Source organism: Diadema setosum, chromosome 1, assembly GCF_964275005.1.
Source record: "Diadema setosum chromosome 1, eeDiaSeto1, whole genome shotgun sequence".
Classification (NCBI taxonomy): domain Eukaryota; kingdom Metazoa; phylum Echinodermata; class Echinoidea; order Diadematoida; family Diadematidae; genus Diadema; species Diadema setosum.
The window spans coordinates 33,789,623-33,809,762 of record NC_092685.1 but is presented as its reverse complement, the minus strand read 5'-3'; the positions used below and the strand labels follow the sequence as shown (position 1 = coordinate 33,809,762).

Here is a 20,140-nt window from a genome sequence, read left to right as displayed (position 1 = left end):
ATTGTAGATAACTGTTGACTTCCAAATTCCTCCCCTGAGGTTCATATTTAATGTTTTACCGCATTTTGGGAGGTCTGTAAAAGGTATCCCCTACCTTTAAGCTTCGGTCACAACCCACTGTGCGTGTTTATAGTCTGTACGTTTTTGGTGGAGACCACGGCATTCACGTTTTTGTGAAAATGTGGGGAAGGAGTGGCAAGAGCAGGGAGTACAGTGTACGTCAACCCACACTTATCCATAGCCCGAAAGCATTGAAAGTTCTTTGTGTTCAAAAAGTGCTACAGTGTGTCTGTGTACAGATCCCTTAGTTTTGGCCAAGTTTTTGCAAGGAGACAGTGCATACTTGCAAGTACGGCGGGTTGTGACCGAGGCTTCACCGAAATACACTTACTTCTTTGTTACGTTTAGCCAAGCAACTATATATTTCCAGTCAGTTTAAACAATTAAGTTTGACATAAAAGAGTATGTCGAGGGTGATAAACACAGCTCTGATATCCAGCACTGTTACAATTCCCCTACCGGCATTTCTAAAAATGGTCAAGTTGACGATCCAGAGGTAATAGTGGATGTACTTAATGATCATTTTGACAACTTAGGGCCAGATCTTGCCGGCAAAATACAAAATTTCCATACAACTTTTCATGCATTTCTAAAAGACAGGAATGCACAGACTCTGTTTTCATTCCTATCGTTGAAGAAGAAATAAAAGAAATTGTTGATAGCCCAAATATTAACCCTATATCTGTCACATACGCCATAGCCAGACTGCTCAGACATTTTGCAGTGCACAGACACAAGATTGTTGATGGCCATTTCTGATTATTATTATTGACATTAATGTGTCATGTTATACATCATTTGAAAGCTTATGGTCTAAACTTTCATTTTCCATAATAATCTGAGTGAGGGCGCACTTCAATCTTAAGTAGGACGCCCTCTTATGTCACATAATTATCAATGCAGACTTATTTCTACATGTTACCACCTCATTTTTCCACAACATGAGCTTGCATCACAAAAAGGTCTCATAGATGTTGTAGACAATTCAGCTTTCAGATGGTATGATTTTTTTCATCAATAGCATCAGTACTTTTCATTTTATGAACAAAAGTCTGTGGCAATTACAACCTAGATTTCACACATTTTGTGTAATTTCTGATTTTGTGAGTGATGTTGGCCTGAAAGTAGACAAAGCGTGTTTGTATCTTGTCAAGCTGAAAATATAAATTGAATTGTGCTTTTTTCTTTCAAATTTATATTAATCTTGTCCTATGATAATGCCATAATGATAAGATAATCTAAGGATAAAAAATGTTACCGGGGGTATTGAAAATATTCAGACGTTGGAGTGTCCATGCATTCCAGTTGATCATCATATGCTAGTCTACGACTTTCTGCACTTTCCTTATTGAAACAGAATTAACTATCACAGCAGTCATTTTCTTTATGATAAACCTGCCTTGAACTGAAGTTTTGCATAGTGACGGTTTCATCATGTAATAATAATAAACAGTCAAACATACCCCAACATCAAGACTGTACAGCTTCAGGCCGCCAGCAGGAAGCTACTGTAACCCTATTGCTCCTTACACCTGCCCCGCTGGCCCCGGCTAACTAGAGACCCATTGCACTGCTGTTATAGTCTGGTAGGAATGGGGGGTCCCCATGCACCCTCCGAACACATTTTTTTAACTTACTTTTTTGTAACCCTTAGGGTGTCTAGTTAATGAATTTTTTTGTTCCCAAGAAAAAATCGTGTCCCATGGGGGTCATTGGCGGCCATCTTGGATTTTAAGGAAAAATCATTAATTTCCATATCTTTTGGACTACACAGCATAAAATTACAAATAAAGCATTTCTTCAGGGTAAATGTGACATGAGGAATTGATTGAAATGGTTGTTTACATGATCAAAGCAAGTTTGAAACAAGAAGAGGGTAAAAATATGAAAATTTCAGTGTCATTTACACCGAAAAATACCCAGCAGTTTAACTTTTGATTTACACAACAAACAGGGACAAATAAATCATTTCTTAAGAGTTAGTACGGCATGAGGAATCGTTTGAGATACTTATTTACATGATTAAAGCAAGTTTCATACAAGAAAAGTCCAAAAAAGCGAGAAAAACCAGTGTCTTTTAGTCTAGAAATTGCCCAAATAGTCCATATACATACATGAAAATCTCATACCTCATAAGAGTGACTAACCACTTTGTCTTAACAGTCTGGTAGGAATGGGGGGGGGGGGGGTCCCCATGCACCCTCCTTTTTGTATCCCTTAGGGTGTTTATTTGATAATTTTTTTTTTCTTTCCAAGTAAAAATCGTGTCACATGGGGATAATTGGCGGCCATCTTGGATTTGCGAGGAAAATCATTAATTTCTATAACTTTTGAACTTTCCAACATACAAGGACAAATTAAATATTTCTTCAGGGTAAATGTAGCATGAGGAATCGGTTGAGATGGTTATTTACATGATTAAAACAAGTCTGATACAAGAAAAGTCCAAAAAATGCGAACAAACAGTGTCGTTTACTCTAGAAATTGCCCAATAAGTCTATATATATGACAATCTCCTATTTCATAACAGTGACTAATCACTTTGTCTTTATAGTCTTGTAGGAATGGGGGATCCCCATGCACCCTCCTTTTTTGTATCCCTTAGGGTGTCTATTTAATGCTTTTTTTTTTTTTGGTTTCCAAGTAAATCCCAAGTAAGTCCCATGGGGGTCATTGGCGGCCATCTTGGATTTGCGAGGAAAATCTTTAATTTCTATAACTTTTGAATTTCACAACATACAGGGACAAATATAACATTTCTTCAGGGTAAATGCATCATGAGGAATCAATTGAGATGGTTATTTACATGATTAAAGCAAGCTTGATACAAGAAAAGTACAAAATATGAAAAATTTAGTGTCGTTTACACTGTAGAGTACCCAAATAATCCGTATAGTACATACATGACAAACTACTTCACAAAAGTGACTTATCACTTTTTCTTTAGATCATAGCTCAAATATGGTGTTTTGTATCAAAAAAACATTCAACATAATCCCCCCCCAAAAAAATGAACCCCAAGCATTTTGATGCCTCACTTGTTGAAATCAAGTGAAGAATGTAAGCACTATGGCAATTCATATGCAAATACCCCTAAAAAAATAGCAGATCAAAAGAGGTAAACATACAAATTTCGATAACAACATGTGAAAGTGACTCATCGACAAAAATAAAACCTAAAATGAAATTGAACACTTTTTTGTGAGCATTCTATTTCATTTAATTTTGTATTTGAAGAGTTTCAGTTGGGGTACTTTCATGAAAGCAATCACTCTGCCAAAATGCTCTGTCGATTCAACATTTTAGGTGCCAAAATGTTATCATTAAAACTTATTTAAGATTAAGTTAAAAGTGGTTCATTCAGAAGTATTTGTTTAAAGCCTTCCTGTCTGAAAATAAACATATGGATTTTACTTGACAGCCAGAAATCCACTCAGTGAATAGAAACTGCTATATTAATGTGGATTGCGGCAACTGATTTTGGAATATATGCATACGAATCGCTATTGTGCTTACATTCTGTATTCTATTTCAACAAAAGAAAGTTGAAATTGTTTGAAATTAACTTTTCTTTCAAATTCTTTTAAAAGTTGTCTGATACAAGACACAATATTTAAGCTTTGATCAAAAGACAAAGTGGTTTGTCACATTTTGTGACTTGTGTATATGTTTTCCATGAAGTATGGAATTAACATATATCGAGAAAAGTAACACAATATGACTTCACTTTGTCAAAAGTATTCTGAATTCTCATCCTGTGCAATTATACAAACCACAGAAGCGGTAAGCGATATGTTAGCTTTTGGTTTCACACTTGTTGCGACACGGATTGTCGCCCCTACACGGATTGTCGCCTCCTGCTCGGGGCGACAATCCGTGACGGGCGCTGGCGGCACGGATTGTCGCCCCCTACACGGATTGTCGCCTGGCGACAATCCGTGACGCTTGTGCAGTTCCCAGTTTTCGACCTCGAAGGCGACAATCCGTGTTGGCAAAAAAATCGTTGCGACACGGATTGTCGCCCCGTCACAGATTGTCGCCCTGGGCTCGGGGTGGTTCCTCCGGTGTTAAGCTTTGGTGGGATGGGTATGACTGGTAAGTTATGCGTGTGTGTGTGTGTGGGGGGGGGGTGTGTGCGTGCGTGTGTGTGTGTGTGTGTATTGTGAGCTGCATGATATGTGATGTGTATGATTTGTTGCACGTGTGTGTGTGTGTGTGTGTGTGTATGTGTGTGTGCATGTGTGTGTGTGTTTGGAGTGTAATAATACAATATGTAGAAACTGTGCATGTGTGGTGGTCATAGTGGTAGTGGTTTGTTTGTCTGTGTGTATACGTGTGCCTGCATGCTTACGTGTGTATGTGGAATATAGCGGCGCTACTGTGGCAATACAAATGCCTTCAGAGTGTATGAGCACGTGTTTAAATCTTATTCACACCAGCGTTGATCTAAAAATAGTATGGGTGTGTGTACCAATATCAGCGGTGAGGCAGGCTAGGCGAGAGAGAGACCGAGAGAAAATACATACGAGGGAGGTACCCTCCCCAAATGTTATTTGTCTTTGTTCATTTTTCACTGCAGTCATTTTCTTCCATCAGTCTTATAAACTAGAACGTCCATACCACTATTCTTTGTCCCAGAATAGGTTTGGCATGCTTTATTCATGAGTGAATATTTTCCACACGCCGCAAAAAATTTGTCAATCGTTAGTTGATTTTAGCACAAACGAACTGCCATTGCACACCGCTAATACATACGTAATACAAACAAACACCAACAAACACTCAAACAAATCCTCATAATGCAAATAAACCAACTCAACACTTTTTTTCCTTGATATTCATTGATTTCATTCAAATCATTCATAAATCGACTCATTCTGGGTGTAACATGAAAAAAAAAAAGTTACAAATGCCAATTCGAAACAGAAACAAATCCATTTGTCAATTTATACCATAAATAATCTCACTTCAACATAGATAACTCGATTATAGACCAACCCTACTAACAATTTCTTCAAGAGAAAGTTTTGACATGTAGGGCCCTACCAAACCTATATTCCTTGAATACATTGGTTTGGATCATGTAACACCTTCTTACTTACAAGGGCATATACATAAAAAACACACAAATACATTACACGAATCTAGAATGAAATCAGTCATAAAAAACCCGACCACCCCCTCCCCTCCCCATCCGAAACAAATCTAGGGCCTACATCTATCCTACATATTAAATCCTACCAACATCTGTCATACCATTTATAACTATCCTTCTTCAAATCCAATCCCCAACCCACCAACCCTGATTAAACAAAACCTAAATCATCCCACACCCACATTCACCAACCCAAATACATACACACACACACACACACACACACACACACGAAGGTTCCAATATTCCGAAGTTTCGTTTTTTCCGAGGCTTCATTTTAATATCCGAAACACACAATTCCCTATACCTAGAGGTTCGTTGATCCAAAAATGAAATTCGGAATAACAAACCTTCGGAATAATGAGCCTTCGGACGAATGAGCCTTCAGAGTAACAAACTTTTGCAATAACGAAATGTAACCCCCTTCCCACATACCGACGCACACCCGAATCGATACCACATTCCTTCCTGATGAAACGATTTCCCAATGTTGATAAATAAGACATAATGGACCGTATGCAGAAAAGCAGCATCTGCCCGCACGCAAGCTCCACTCCGAATTCATAATTATACAAATCTGCCAAACAAACTCATCAAATTCAAAGCTGCTGATAAAATCAATATCAACGTTTATGCCAGCAACAGCTTACTAGTTATCCCTCCCCACGCGCAGGTAAAAAACACATACGCAAAAAACTGACATAATAAACACATTCTTCCATCACACACACACACACATACACACACGCACGCACAAACGGACACTAAATTATCATGTGCACGCGCACATACACACTTCCTTGAAACCTCACCATGACTTTTTACGTGGCATGTTTGCATGGATGTAGCCATGTAAGTTATGTGTTAGTATTTCAATGATTATGTCCAGAACGATATTACCCAGCAAAATGTGCTTCGAGGGCGGGCGACAATCTGTGCCGCCAGCCCCCTACACGGATTGTCGCCAGGCGACAATCCGTGTAGGGGGCGACAATCCGTGCCGCCAACGCCCGTCACGGATTGTCGCCCCGAGCAGGAGGCGACAATCCGTGTAGGGGCGACAATCCGTGTCGCAACAACACTTCTGTACTTTCCAGTCATCATCAAAACGATCATTGTAATCAATGACTGGCTGCTCCTCTTTATCCTCCTCCATCTACGCAGTAATTTTCTGAAGCAAGTCAATGAGGGAATTGGGAAGGATAGGGCCAGTTGACCACACTGGCTCCATGATACCGAAGGCTGTCTTCTGCCGCCCTTGTCCAGGATCAAAGGGGTTAGCGTACCAGAAGATTGGCTGGTCAGCTCGCTTAAAGGACAAGTTCACCTTCATAAACATAAGGATTGAGAGAATGCAGCAACATCAGTAGAACACATCAGTGAAAGTTTGAGGAAAATTGGACAATGGATGCAAAAGTTATGAATTTTTAAAATTTTTGTGTTGGAACCGCTGGATGAGGAGACTACTAAGGCTCGTGATGTCATATGAGTACAACAGTATAAAGAAAATGTAAAGAAAATTCAACATATTTTCACTTTTTTCACATAATAAAAGAGCACTTGACTTGCCTCTTTCTAAAGGCAATGGGAATAATATTACCCATAACATATGTCAGTAACAAGTCAAGGGAATGTGTACTTTTTTTCAAAAGATGAAATTTTGTGAAATTCTCTTTATATTTTCCTTATATTGTTGTACGCATGTGACATCATACACTGCAGTAGTCTTGTCATCCAGCAGTGACTGCACAAAAACTTCAAAAATTCATAACTTTTGAACGGATTGTCCGATTTTCCTCAAACTTTCAATGATGTGTTCTACTAATATTGCTACATTCTCTCAATCCTTATGTTAATGAAGGTGAACTTGTCCTTTAAAGATGGCAAGGTGGTAGTTCACACATTGAAAGTGTGGGATAAGGTAGCCTCTGCCAGGTGGGAGCATGGAAAAATCCACCTTGGATTTGGTCATCAGTTGCTCGCCCTCTCCCACCATCTGCTTCAGCATGATGCTGCGGGCACCATTAATAGACTTCTCCCGGGCCTTGCTATACATTTAAGGCATGTGAATGCTTCAATGTCATCTGTCACATCTGGCTCCACAGACCACCCATCATCAAGATTTCTGAGGAAAAAAACATTGGCACATTATCAAGTCATATTCTAAGATTTCAGTAGTGTTTATTATGATATAATACTGTGCAACTTACTAGATTTCAGTAAAATATTTTTGAAATTATATCAGACTACTCTCACCTGAATGTTGTGTCGTACATGGGGTGGCTTTGTAGATTCTTAGGGGTCCAACTTTGCCCAACCCTTGAAGGCACTTAATTGTTACATCTTCCCCAGTTAACACATATAATCCAAGTATTGTGGTACAGTAGTAAGCTCCCTTTGATTCTGTATTCCAGTTCACTGACATTCAAAATCTGGCAATACTTGACACTCCGTTTATTAAGGAAGATACTACATTGTAGAAGTGAGGGGGATGAATTAAGCATGGAGCAAGGGGATCAAGAAAATGTCTGTGTCTTGAGTCCTCACCAAAGCTACCTTGTACGCAAACTTAGCGGTGCACTTGAGGTATGCTCTAGACCACGACCCTGGTGTCCGTCTCCTCCTGGTTAGAAAGCCGCTCATGGATATCGCGTATCGTCTCCTGGAACACATCATTGTTTAAACAAAAGGAATGTAACAGCAATCACATTCTCTGAAGCTTAAGTGATTCCTGTTACATTCTTTCTATTCACACAATGATGCGTCCCAGGAGACAATAAGCTCTATCCATGAGCTGCTGTCTAACCAGGAGATGGACACCAGGGTAGTGCTCTACCTCGAGTATTCCACTAATCTTGGGTACAAAGCAGCTGTGGTGAGGACGCCAGACACAGGCATTTTCTTGATCTTCTTGCACCATGCTTACTCTGTCACCCTCACTATCTACCTTGATAAACAGACTGTCGAGCATTGCCAGATTGTGAATGTCGGTGAACTGGCGTACAGAATCAAAGGGAGCTGACTACTGTACCACAATACTACATACTACATGTGTTTACCGGGGAAGATGTAACAAGTGCCTTCAAGGGTAGGGGCAAAGTCGGACCCCTAAAGAATCTACAAAGCCACCCCATGTACCATACAGCATTCAGGTGAGAGTAGTCTGACATTATAATTTCAGCAATATTTTACTGAAATGTGGTAAATTGTATACATTATAATAAACACTGCTGAAATCTTAGAACATAACTGTATAATGTGCCACTGTTTTTGCCCCTCTCATAAATCTTGGTGATGGGTGGTCTGTAGAGCCAGAGGTGACAGATGAGAGTGGAGCATTCACATGCCTAATGTATGACCATGAGGCCTGGGAGAAGTCTATTGACAACAGCATCATCCTGAGGTAGATGGTGGGAGAGGGTGAACAAATGACGACCAACTCCAAAGTGGATTTCTCCATGCTCCAACCTTGAAGAGACAACCTCATTTCACACATTTAAATGTGCGACCCATCGCCTTATCATCTTAAAGAGAATTAAATTTTCTGGTGCTCTGTATATGACCCTTTTGGTCCTGGACAAGGATGGCAGAAGACAGCCTTCTGTATCATGGAGCCAGTGTGGTCAATTGGCCCTATCTTTCCCACCTCCTTCATTGACTTGCTTCAGAAAATTACTGAGGAGATGAAGGATGATGAAGAGGGGGAGCCAGACATTGATTACGATGATGGTTTTGTTAATGACTAGAAATTACAGAAGTGTGAAATGGAAAGCTGACATATCGCTTACCGCTTCTGTGGTTTGTACAGCCACTCAGGATGAGAATTCAGAATACTTTTAGCAAAGTGAAGTCATGCTGTATTACTTTACTTTGTCAATACATGTTAATTTTGTACTTCATGGAAAGCGTATACACACGTCACAGATGTAACAAATCACTTTGTCTTTTGATAACAGCTTAAATGTTGTGTCTTGTATCAGACAACTTTTAACAGAATTTGAAAGAACACTTAATTCCATCAATTTGAACTTTCTTTTGTTGACTTTGAATACAGAATGTAAGCACAAAAGCAATTCATGTGCAAATATACCGAAATAAAAGTAGCAGCAATCCACATTGATATAACAGTCTCTATTCACATGGTAGATTTCCGGCTATCAAGTGAAATTTTTCTCTTTGTTTCTGACAATCAGCTTTAAAAAGCTCAAATGAAAACATTTTGGCACCTAAATTTTTGAAATCGACTGAACATTTTGGCAAAGTGATCGTTTTAAATACAAAATGAAACGAAATTGAACCCCAACAAAGAGTGTTAAATTTTATTTCAAGTTTTATGTTTGTCCATTAGTCACTTTCACGTGTTGTGATCAACATTATTATCATGTGTGACCTCCTTTGACCACTTATTTTAAGGGTATTTGCATATGAATCACCATAGTACTTACATTCTTCATTCGATTTCACCAAGTGCGGGGTCACAATGCTTGAAATTAATTTTCTCTTCAGATTCTATTAAATGTTTTTGATACGAAACAAAATGGGCCTATTTGGGCAATGATCTAAAGACAAAGTGGTCAGTCACTCTTGTTTATAGGTATACAATTTTTCATGTATGTAGCATGAAATATTTGGGCAATTTCCAGAGTAACGACACTTAATTTTTCATATTTTTAGACATTTCTTGTATCAAACTTGCTTTCATCAGAACTTGCTTACATCATGTGAATGACCATCTCAATTGATTCCTCATGCTGCGTTTCTTCTGAAGAAATGTTTTATTTGCCCCTGCATGTCGTGTATAGTTCAAAAATTGAACTATTTGGGTGCTTTTCGGTGTAACCGACACTGGATTTTTCATATTTTTGGACTTTTCTTGTATCAGACTTGTTTTAATCAATGTAAATAACCATCTCAACCGATTCCTCATGTCACATTTAGCCTGAAGAAATGTTTTATTTATCCTTGTATGTTGGAAAGTTCAAAAGTTATAGAAATTAATGATTTTCCTCGCAAATCCAAGATGGCCGCCAATTATCCCCATATGACACGTTTTTACTTGGAAAGAAAAAAAAAGTTATCAAATAGACACCCTAAGGGATACAAAAAGGAGGGTGCATGGGGACCCCCCCCCCCCCATTCCTACCAGACTGTTAAGACAAAGTGGTTAGTCACTCTTATGAGGTATGAGATTGTCATGTATGTATATGGACTATTTGGGCAATTTCTAGACTATAAATGACACTGGTTTTTCTCGCTTTTTTGGACTTTTCTTGACGAAACTTGCTTTAATCATGTAAATAACTATCTAAAACGATTCCTCATGCCGTATTTACTCTGAAGAAATGATTTATTTGTCCCTGTATGTTGTGTAATTCAAAAGTTAAACAACTTGGGTATTTTTCGGTGTAAATGACACTGAAATTTTCATATTTTTAGGCTTTTCTTGTTTCAAACTTGCTTTGATCATGTAAACAACCATTTCAATCGATTCCTCATGTCACATTTACCCTGAAGAAATGCTTTATTTGTAATTTTATGTTGTGTAGTTCAAAAGTTATGGAAATTAATGATTTTCCCTGAAAATCCAAGATGGCTGCCAAGATGGCCGCCAATGACCCCCATGGAACACGATTTTTTCTTGGGAACAAAAAAATTCATTAACTAGACACCCTAAGGGTTACAAAAAAGTAAGTTAAAAAAATGTGTTTGGAAGGTGCATGGGGACCCCCCATTCCTACCAGACTATTAGTGCTGAGTAAACAGTTGCAACTGCTGCACCAAATGTGCAGTGTTCATCTATTCTTCAGATCATTTATGAGGCCGATATTAACTGAAACTATACTCCTTCACAGAATTCAGAGATGTTGAAATCCCTAATCTGAATGTTTTCACTTCATGTTTTACTATTTTGACTTAGATAAAATAGATGAAAATTTACCCACATGTACGATCTTTTCATCGCTCGCGGCGATCTCTTTTACAGTCCCACATATACAGATTCGTGTAAGTTCTCCACACATGGCAAAACTGTACACAATACATTGCAGTCTGAATGCAAATGAACATGGGCGGGGCCACCACAATTTCTTGGACTTTGAGAAGGCTTTCCTGATTGGTTAAAGGTGGGGAAGCTTTTTTCACGCTGGAAATCGTTTCCTTACACTGTCAGCCAATCACAAATGAGTTTATAGAGTGGTAGTGTCATAGCCTTTGAAGTAATCTGTCAATCAAAATAGGGCCGATAATATCGGCCGAAGCATTTCTATTGCAGTTTTTGGGCCGATTTAATCGGCCCGTGACAGAGATATGGTTAAGAAAAGTACTGGTAATGATGATATTTTAGCTTTTCTTTTGAAAAACATAATAAATTTAATAATTTCTCCACACCTCCACTCACTTACATTTTCAATTAATCTCTATCTAGTGGACAAGTCCCAGATATTAGATAAAAATTGCTAGAGTTGTTCCCATATCCCCCCAAAAAAGGTCCAAAGGAATTTATAGGTAAATAAATATGATTTCCCAATATCTCAACCATAGAATTCTTGCGGAAACTCACCCAAATATTTGCTAGATGCGCTTTTTCTTCTTAAAAAACAAGCGATGAGGATTATTAACCATGCAGAATATTTATCTCACACAAGCGCCTTTTTTCCTAAAAACAAAATTTTGAAACTGACAGATTTGTTTAATTATAACTTAGGTTATCTTTATGTATGAATTTGCCTCAAAATATCCTCTTATTTTATTTCATTTCAATTTTTTTTTTTTACTGATGTTCATAAGAAACAATTCTGTCAACCACTATCCAACTCACCAACGTGATGCTCATCACCTTCCACACACTCAAACAATATTCGCTATAAAACAATTATGTATACAGGTCCGAAATATTGGAATGATCTCCCCACAGAAGTCGCAAGCTGTTTGTCATGACCATCCTTTAAGTGTAAACTCAGACAGCATTTATTGAGTAGTTACACCACACAAGTGCACTGACATTCTTTGTAATGCTTGGATGTTGCCATGCGAACAGACTTGTATAAGCATTTGCCTGTAGTTGCTTGCACTCTCAAATTCCTGCCTATCAGCGTTTTCCTTCCACTTCTAGTAAAAGACCTTGGGTCGCGGCAAATACTGTCATTGTTTTTCCTTCTCTCTTCCTTCTTGCCGCACTGTGACTGGCACATGTATATCACATGTGGGATACATGTCTTTCATTTCCGACACTTTCCGTATATTTTCAATGGAAGCCGTAATTTTAAGTCATGTCGCATTCACATTATCACACCTCTGTCAACACTGCTATCAGAGCAACTGCTAATTTGTGTGTAGCATGTGGTTACTTGTTCTCCTTTGATTGTATACGAGAAGAATCTTCTATACCCCGAGTAGGCCGTCAATTGTCATTCCTTTTTTTTTATTTTTTATTTTTTTAGTTTGGTCTTTTGGTTGAACCAGTGCTCCTCATCCTATTCTTCACACTGGGCTTCTGTTGAGACCTTCACTCAACAAGCTTGCTTTTAAGTAGGTTCCAATGTATTTCTCTATAGCATTCTTTCACTTTGATTAAAACTTACACATTGACTGCTAGGTACTATGTTCATACTTTTCTCCCCTGGTATATCCCAGCTGGACACTATGTATTATCATATTTTGTTATATTTTATGTATTTACCACCGAAAAATCAAAATAAAATTGATATTGAAATTGAAATTGCATGCTTGCATTCATGAATGTACCACATATTTCATATATCAAGGCTTAAAAGATATTTTCTTGATCAGTTCTTTAAATGATCAAGAGCCACGGTGAAGAACTAAGAAAAAAAGCAGCAAAGTTGGCAATTCTTTTACCCTCTGAGATGACATACATTGCACTGAGTCATGAAAAGCAAAATTTGACCCTTTTCTACTGTGTTTTGCCAATATCAGTTGATTTGTAAAAGTACCAAAAAATAAAATCACAAAATATATATTGTTGCTGGGATGACAAGACATTGTATCTCAAATTTTGGTGAAATTGACTTTTTTTTTTTTTTGATCAATGGTCAGATAATCAGTTAAGTGATGTCCTGTCAAAATTCTAGCTCTCTTACCCCCCAAAATGAAGCCACCACATGTCAAAGGAAAGACTCTCCCATTTGATAAGATACTTTGGCTGCCATGTTTTTTTGCTCTCCTGAACATTTGACATTTTGTAGATACGAGGTCTCGTCGCCCCAGCGATGATATATACATGAATATATCGTTTACAATAGAACAGCAGTATCATGGTCACAGTATTACATAGATATCAAATATGGACACAGTTAAAAAACAAGATGTTCAAGTTTCAACTTTACTTAAAAGGAAAGAAGGTAAGTTCAGCAGCAAAGTAGGGAAGTTCAACAGAAATGTAAAAGTATTGATTCCCACAGGTAGATAGTCAAGCTGATTTATTAACAAAGTTTTTACCAAATATTTGGCAAGACTGAAAAGCACACATTCCACACAAGAGACCCAGGGGTCTCGCGCTCACCTGAGTATTGCAAGTTCACCTTCCATGCATTCTTGCAGATGACTACCTGAGAACTGTTCAAACTTGGGAAGGGGCAGCTTTGAGGGCTTCAAAGGGGCATGGTGTCCACATGCATAATCTACCACATAGGTGAGAATACCTGCTAAGTACATTGTACTTTTATACAAATTTAATGAAAAAAAAATCAAATATAAAAATTGCCCCCCATTTGATCTTCACCCAACCCTTAGATCTATTATAAATAACCTTGAAAGTGCATTCATAAATGTATTTTTCTGAGTATTTCCGGTTTAAAAAAAAAAAAAAAAATATATATATAATTATATGTATATATACACAGTGAAACCCTGTTTTAACGAGTTCAGTTATACCAAGGAACAGCTAACGAGGTGATCGCGTCAGTCCCATTTTCCTTTGTGTGTAAATCTATGGCAAAACGAATCGGTTATAATGAGTTCTGTTATAACGAGGACATTTTCGATACATCATGATAAAGAAAAATATAAGTAATTTGATAGGATACAATGGGGTTCCATTTCTTGACCTGCCGCTTCAAACATGCAACAAATGAAACACTGAAAACTGAATTCACACTATCCATGTCTCTTTCACGTTCTGCAGAGACTGGGGTGAACACAGTAATGCGCATTAGGATACACGCATGTGCACTGTGGATGTATACGATCCCAATGCCATCTCTCTACATGTACTATTTGAAGCGAGAAGAATCAGAATTAGGCCCAATCCCGCCGTTATCCCTCATTATCAGTGACGAATAATCAAGTACCATTCCTTCCATGTTTTCTTCTAAACCACGCAATACGACACAGGAATACCTTCCGATGTTCCTACTAATACGGAACATAATCATTCGATTTTCTTTAGCGAGATACACGTGCGTAATATTAGGTCAGACCACAACACAACGAGAAAAAAAATAATAACGCATTCAAAAACAATTCATGTAGTGACACTCATGGCCAAAAATATTTTTTGGAATGCGTGTGCAACTCAACATTATATCCTTTCCATTTTTAGTTCCGACTTCCAGTTGTTTCCTGATTAGTAAACATGAGCGTGTATGTACATATAAAGTACAATATATGATTAAAGCCAAAATAATTAATAAAATCACCACAACCCCACCGGGTGACAGTAGCGTAAAAATAGTTGAATAACGCATGTTAATCTACTTGAGTCGGTGTTCAGAAAAAGAAACAATAACAGTTTGAATAGATCTAGATTTGTTCATTATCATTGAACACTGCACTTCACCATAAAGATTTTTATTTTTTTCAGAATGGTCTAGGAGGTACAGATTTGCGTAAAAAGGATCACAACCTTCCAAATTCTAACCTGTCGCATATTTTTCAAGAACGGATGTACAAAACGTGAAGAGATTTTTGGAAGAAAATAACACATTTTTAATTCCTTTGGGCACAAACAAATACATGAAATCACAGCATTCCCGCTGGGCACCGACAGCATAAAATACCTCTCAAGATACGGTAAAAAATGCACGTAAGTTACTCCATTTGCGCTCGTGTTTAGAAAAACTTAACACATTTTATACAATCTGATTTTGTTTGTTGTCATTTTACACTGTATTTCACAACAAAAAATATTCTTTCAGAATGGTTCAATACAAGAGGAAGTAATAGGTGAAGACAGAATCACGCATATGATCCTGCCCAGTAGGCCTACTTCTCAAGAACTTATGTGCAACTATTATGCGAAGTGATTTTCAGAAGAAAAAAAAAACTCTTTTCAACCACATTTTTTTGTCTTTCTGTTTTTGTATCAATTTTATTCACAAGTTCCCCTTTATTCTCTCAATAATAATGATCCATACTTGTGTAATAACAATGCAAAGACTGCTCTTAAGTTTAATTGATGGGTATATGACTTTGTGCTTATCATGTCTCCGCGACTAAATGGTGCCGGAGGCATTACGTTTTCGGGTTGTTTCGATCCGTCTGTCCGTACATCTGTCCGTCCCCATTTGTTTATGCGATAACTTGAGTAATATTGAGTGGAATTTTACCAAACTTGGTCCAAGTATAAAGTATCATGGGGCAATTAGTTGATTAGATTTTGGGTGAAATCGGCAAGAGGCTAAAGATCAAAGATCAAAGTCATACCATGAAATTGTATCCTTTTACGCGATAACTCAAGACTGGATCAAGCAGATTTCACCAAACTTTGTCCAAGGATGATGTATGATGGGGCAATTTCTTGATCAGTTATGAGAGAAATCAGCCAGAGGTCAAATGTCAAAAATCAAGTTCAAATCCTCAGATTCATCTGTTTACATGATAACTCGAGACTGGATGAAGCAACTTTCACCAAACTTGGTCCAAGGATGACGTATGATGGGGCAATTATGTAAGTAGTTTTTTGAGTGAAATTGGCAAGAGGTCAAATGTCAAAAGGTCAAGGTCAAATGCTAAAAATTTTGCTATTTCCCCCATATCTATGCAATGCCTGAAGGTATTTTCTTGAAACTCTGTGTAGACCTGAACTATTGAATAAAGATTCTCCAGAGAGCATCTCAGGTCATGAGGTCAAAGGTCAAAGGTCAGGTGAAAATGTTGAAATTGCACTTTTTTTTCATATCTCGCAAATGGTTCAAGGTACAGTCAACCTCGCGTAAGTTGACATAATCGGGACTGATACGTTGACTTACGCGAATGTCGACTTAAGCGTAAGTCGACATTTTGTTGATCAAAGTCATACCATGAAATTGTATCCTTTTACGCGATAACTCAAGACTGGATCAAGCAGATTTCACCAAACTTTGTCCAAGGATGATGTATGATGGGGCAATTTCTTGATTAGTTATGAGAGAAATCAGCCAGAGGTCAAATGTCAAAAATCAAGTTCAAATCCTCAGATTCATCTGTTTACATGATAACTCGAGACTGGATGAAGCAACTTTCACCAAACTTGGTCCAAGGATGACGTATGATGGGGCAATTATGTAAGTAGTTTTTTGAGTGAAATTGGCAAGAGGTCAAATGTCAAAAGGTCAAGGTCAAATGCTAAAAATTTTGCTATTTCCCCCATATCTATGCAATGCCTGAAGGTATTTTCTTGAAACTCTGTGTAGACCTGAACTATTGAATAAAGATTCTCCAGAGAGCATCTCAGGTCATGAGGTCAAAGGTCAAAGGTCAGGTGAAAATGTTGAAATTGCACTTTTTTTTCATATCTCGCAAATGGTTCAAGGTACAGTCAACCTCGCGTAAGTTGACATAATCGGGACTGATACGTTGACTTACGCGAATGTCGACTTAAGCGTAAGTCGACATTTTGTTGACTTATAAATGAAAACTAATTTCCCCTGTACAGAGTAAGATTAGGATCACGATGCGGATTGCAACCAAATCTTACTCCTTTTGCCGCCAAAACATGCCAACTGACATCAGCAACAATAATGCTTTAGTTTATGCATAAATATTGCGCGGGTTAGTATCGACAACGCACATTTCCCAAATCTTTAGAGAGATTTTGAGAGGGAGGGATCGGAAACCTAGGCCCGTTTCTAGACACTTTTTTAAAACTTGGTTTGAAATATCAAACGCAAATTCCCCAAATTGCATTAAACTTTGCAATTTAAATTCAAGAGCGTCGCTGCAAAGATATGCGTGTGATTTCGTATGATTCTGTCGAGATGATTTTGTATGATTTCGTATGATTCTGTTCAGTGCCTACTGAGTTGAAATATGTGTGATTTTCCTTCCCTAAGTCGCCATATTTGTTTTGCTTAAATTTCTATTGCCATACTCTGAAAATGAATTGTTCTCGCCCTCCGATTCGCAACATTAATTACCGCTCTGTACGGCGCAGGCGTGTCTGAAATAAAAAGAAGAAAAGTTTGTTCATCCGAAAACGACATCTTTTGGACTACTAACCTTCGTAAAAACAAACCTCTTTCCATTGTCGGACTAATTTAACTTTGGACTAAGATTTAAACCTTTGGTATAGCGAACTTTAACAATAATTTATCGTTTTTTCACTGACATTTCGTGAAGCAGCATGCATTTCGGTAGTTTGAAACGTGTAAATGTTGCGATGTCTTTCCCCTGCAAGTGCAGACTAAGTTCGGTCACATAGTTGCGTTTAATTCTTAATTTTGCTTACAAAATAAAATATAATGCAAGTGTTGTCAACAATAACACACTTCCCTATATGTTTAGAGATGTGTTTAAACGCAGTTTCTTATAGTTTCGTACGAAAACTGCAAGTCTTCTCTGCAACGCTCTTGCGTTTAAATACAGCGTTACGTGTGATTTGATGGACTTGCATTTAATTTTTACAGTTGCGTTTAAACGCAATTGAGTTAAAAAAAAAGTTTCCTACAATTTTCTAGTTTCGTATGATTATCAAATGCAAGTCTTTTCAGCGTTCCGTGTGATTTGCTGGACTTGCATTTGATTTTTAGAGTTGCGTTTAAACGCAATAGAAAGATTACACGAGAACTTACCTGTTCGAAGCTTTAATCTCAATTCTATTAAGTAATAAGAGGGTGATATTACGTCAGGAGAGAGCCCGCCATGTGTGCATGCGCAGTAGAACCAATTTTCGAAGAGTGAAAAATGGATTGTCACTAGATAAAAGATATATAACGGGAACTTGCAATCCTGTTCAAAACAAAGCTGACTTACACTCCTGTTAGAACAGCAGGGTGGGAGTGGAGGGGACGTAATATCACCCTCTTATTACTTAATAGAATTGAGATTAAAGCTTCGAACAGGTAAGTTCTCGTTTAATCTTTCTATTCTATTGCGTAATACTCTAGATATTACGTCAGGAGACTTTAAAGCCTGTGACGATACATTTTTCACATAGACATAACATATATGTTATGTGAATAACTGAAGCACCTACCAAGAGGTCATTAGTTTTCTGCTACACGAGTGACAGCCTACGAAAAGCTCATTTTGGCGTCTTTTGGTTTATTGTAGAAACGTCGAAACGTTCGTTCGTTTGACCATCCAGCCTGTTCAAGTACTGCTCAAGTACTGTTCAAGTACTGCAGTCACTGGTACATCACCCCTGGTTGCGGCTGAAGTTGATGCTGCTCGAGTGCTATGCGCTTTATACTTATCAGTGTTGATACCTGCTGATGTAAGCACTTCCTTCAGCCAACGAGCAATAGTTTGTGATGATACCCTTTTATGGGGTTTCTTGTAGCTGATGAATAGCTGTCGTTCATCCCCCCTGAGAATACTTGTTCTCTCAATATACTCTCTGAGGTACCTTACTACGCACAGGCGTCTGTCTGGAGGATAAGATTCCAGGGTAACCGAAAACCCAACATTCCCTGGTCGGTTCTGCTTGATCAGTTTTTCAAAGTGAAAAGTAATTGAACTGTTTCTCAATTGTAAATGATCAAGATCCATGAATTTCAGAGACTGAATCCTTTGCGCTGAAGTCAAAGCAATGATCATGCACAGTTTTAGTGTTAATTTCTTCAGAGACAGCGACTTTGCTGATAACATAATACGTAACAATCTAAAAACGGGACCAACATCCCAGATTTCCTTGTATCTGGGCAAGGGAGTCCGTAGGTAAAAAACTCCTTTCAGGAACCGACAGACTAAGGGATGTGTACCAACTGTACACGAAGCATCAGTTAGTGTCAAGAAAGATGATAAAGCACTGCCAGCTTGGTTTATGGTGCTGTAAGCTGCATGTTCCACATGATAGAGTTTACTGAGGAATTTGAGGACATCAGTAACATCCGCATAGTAGCAGTTGATATTGTTCTCACGGCAAACCTGGTACCATTTTTAAATGTAGATATTGTATTGCGCCTTGGTGGAATCTCTCCAAGAAGCGGCCATGATGTTAATGATGTCCCTCGAAATTCCTTGGTGCTCTAGTGGTGTGCACACAGCCTGCAACAAAGAAGATCAAGAGTTGCATGTAAGGGATGAGGTGTGTTCGAATTGGGAGTGTTAGGAGTGTCTTGCTCCTATGAAGCAACATAGGTTTCCCAATTGTCATTTCTCGAAAGAGGGGAAACCATGCTTGACTGGGCCAGTTGGGTACAATTATTATTCCATCTGCATTATCCTCTCTTATTTTTTGCAGGCATTTTGCAATCAGACAAAATGGGGGAAATGCATAGAATTTCAATCCATTTCAATTGAGAGTGAATGCATCGACTGACACTGCTTCTGGGTCAGGTAACCATGAAACATAATTTTGTACTTGCTTATTCAGTCTAGATGCGAATAAATCAATTTCAGGTTCTCCAAATCTAGCAGTGATGGATTGAAAAATGTCCCGGTCAAGCATCCATTCTGTCCTGTCATTAAACTTTCTAGACAAGCGATCTGCTTCTTCGTTTGGTTTGCCTGGCACATGTGATGCTGTTACCCCACATTGTGATTAAT

At 38.2% G+C, this 20,140-nt stretch overlaps 1 protein-coding gene across 3 annotated transcripts in view; it reads right to left on the bottom strand.

Moving 5' to 3' along the window:
• The window catches only part of LOC140235642 (Fanconi anemia group M protein homolog), a 387,390-nt gene that overhangs the window by 108,513 nt on the left and 258,737 nt on the right, over positions 1-20,140 (bottom strand). The window lies entirely within an intron of this gene.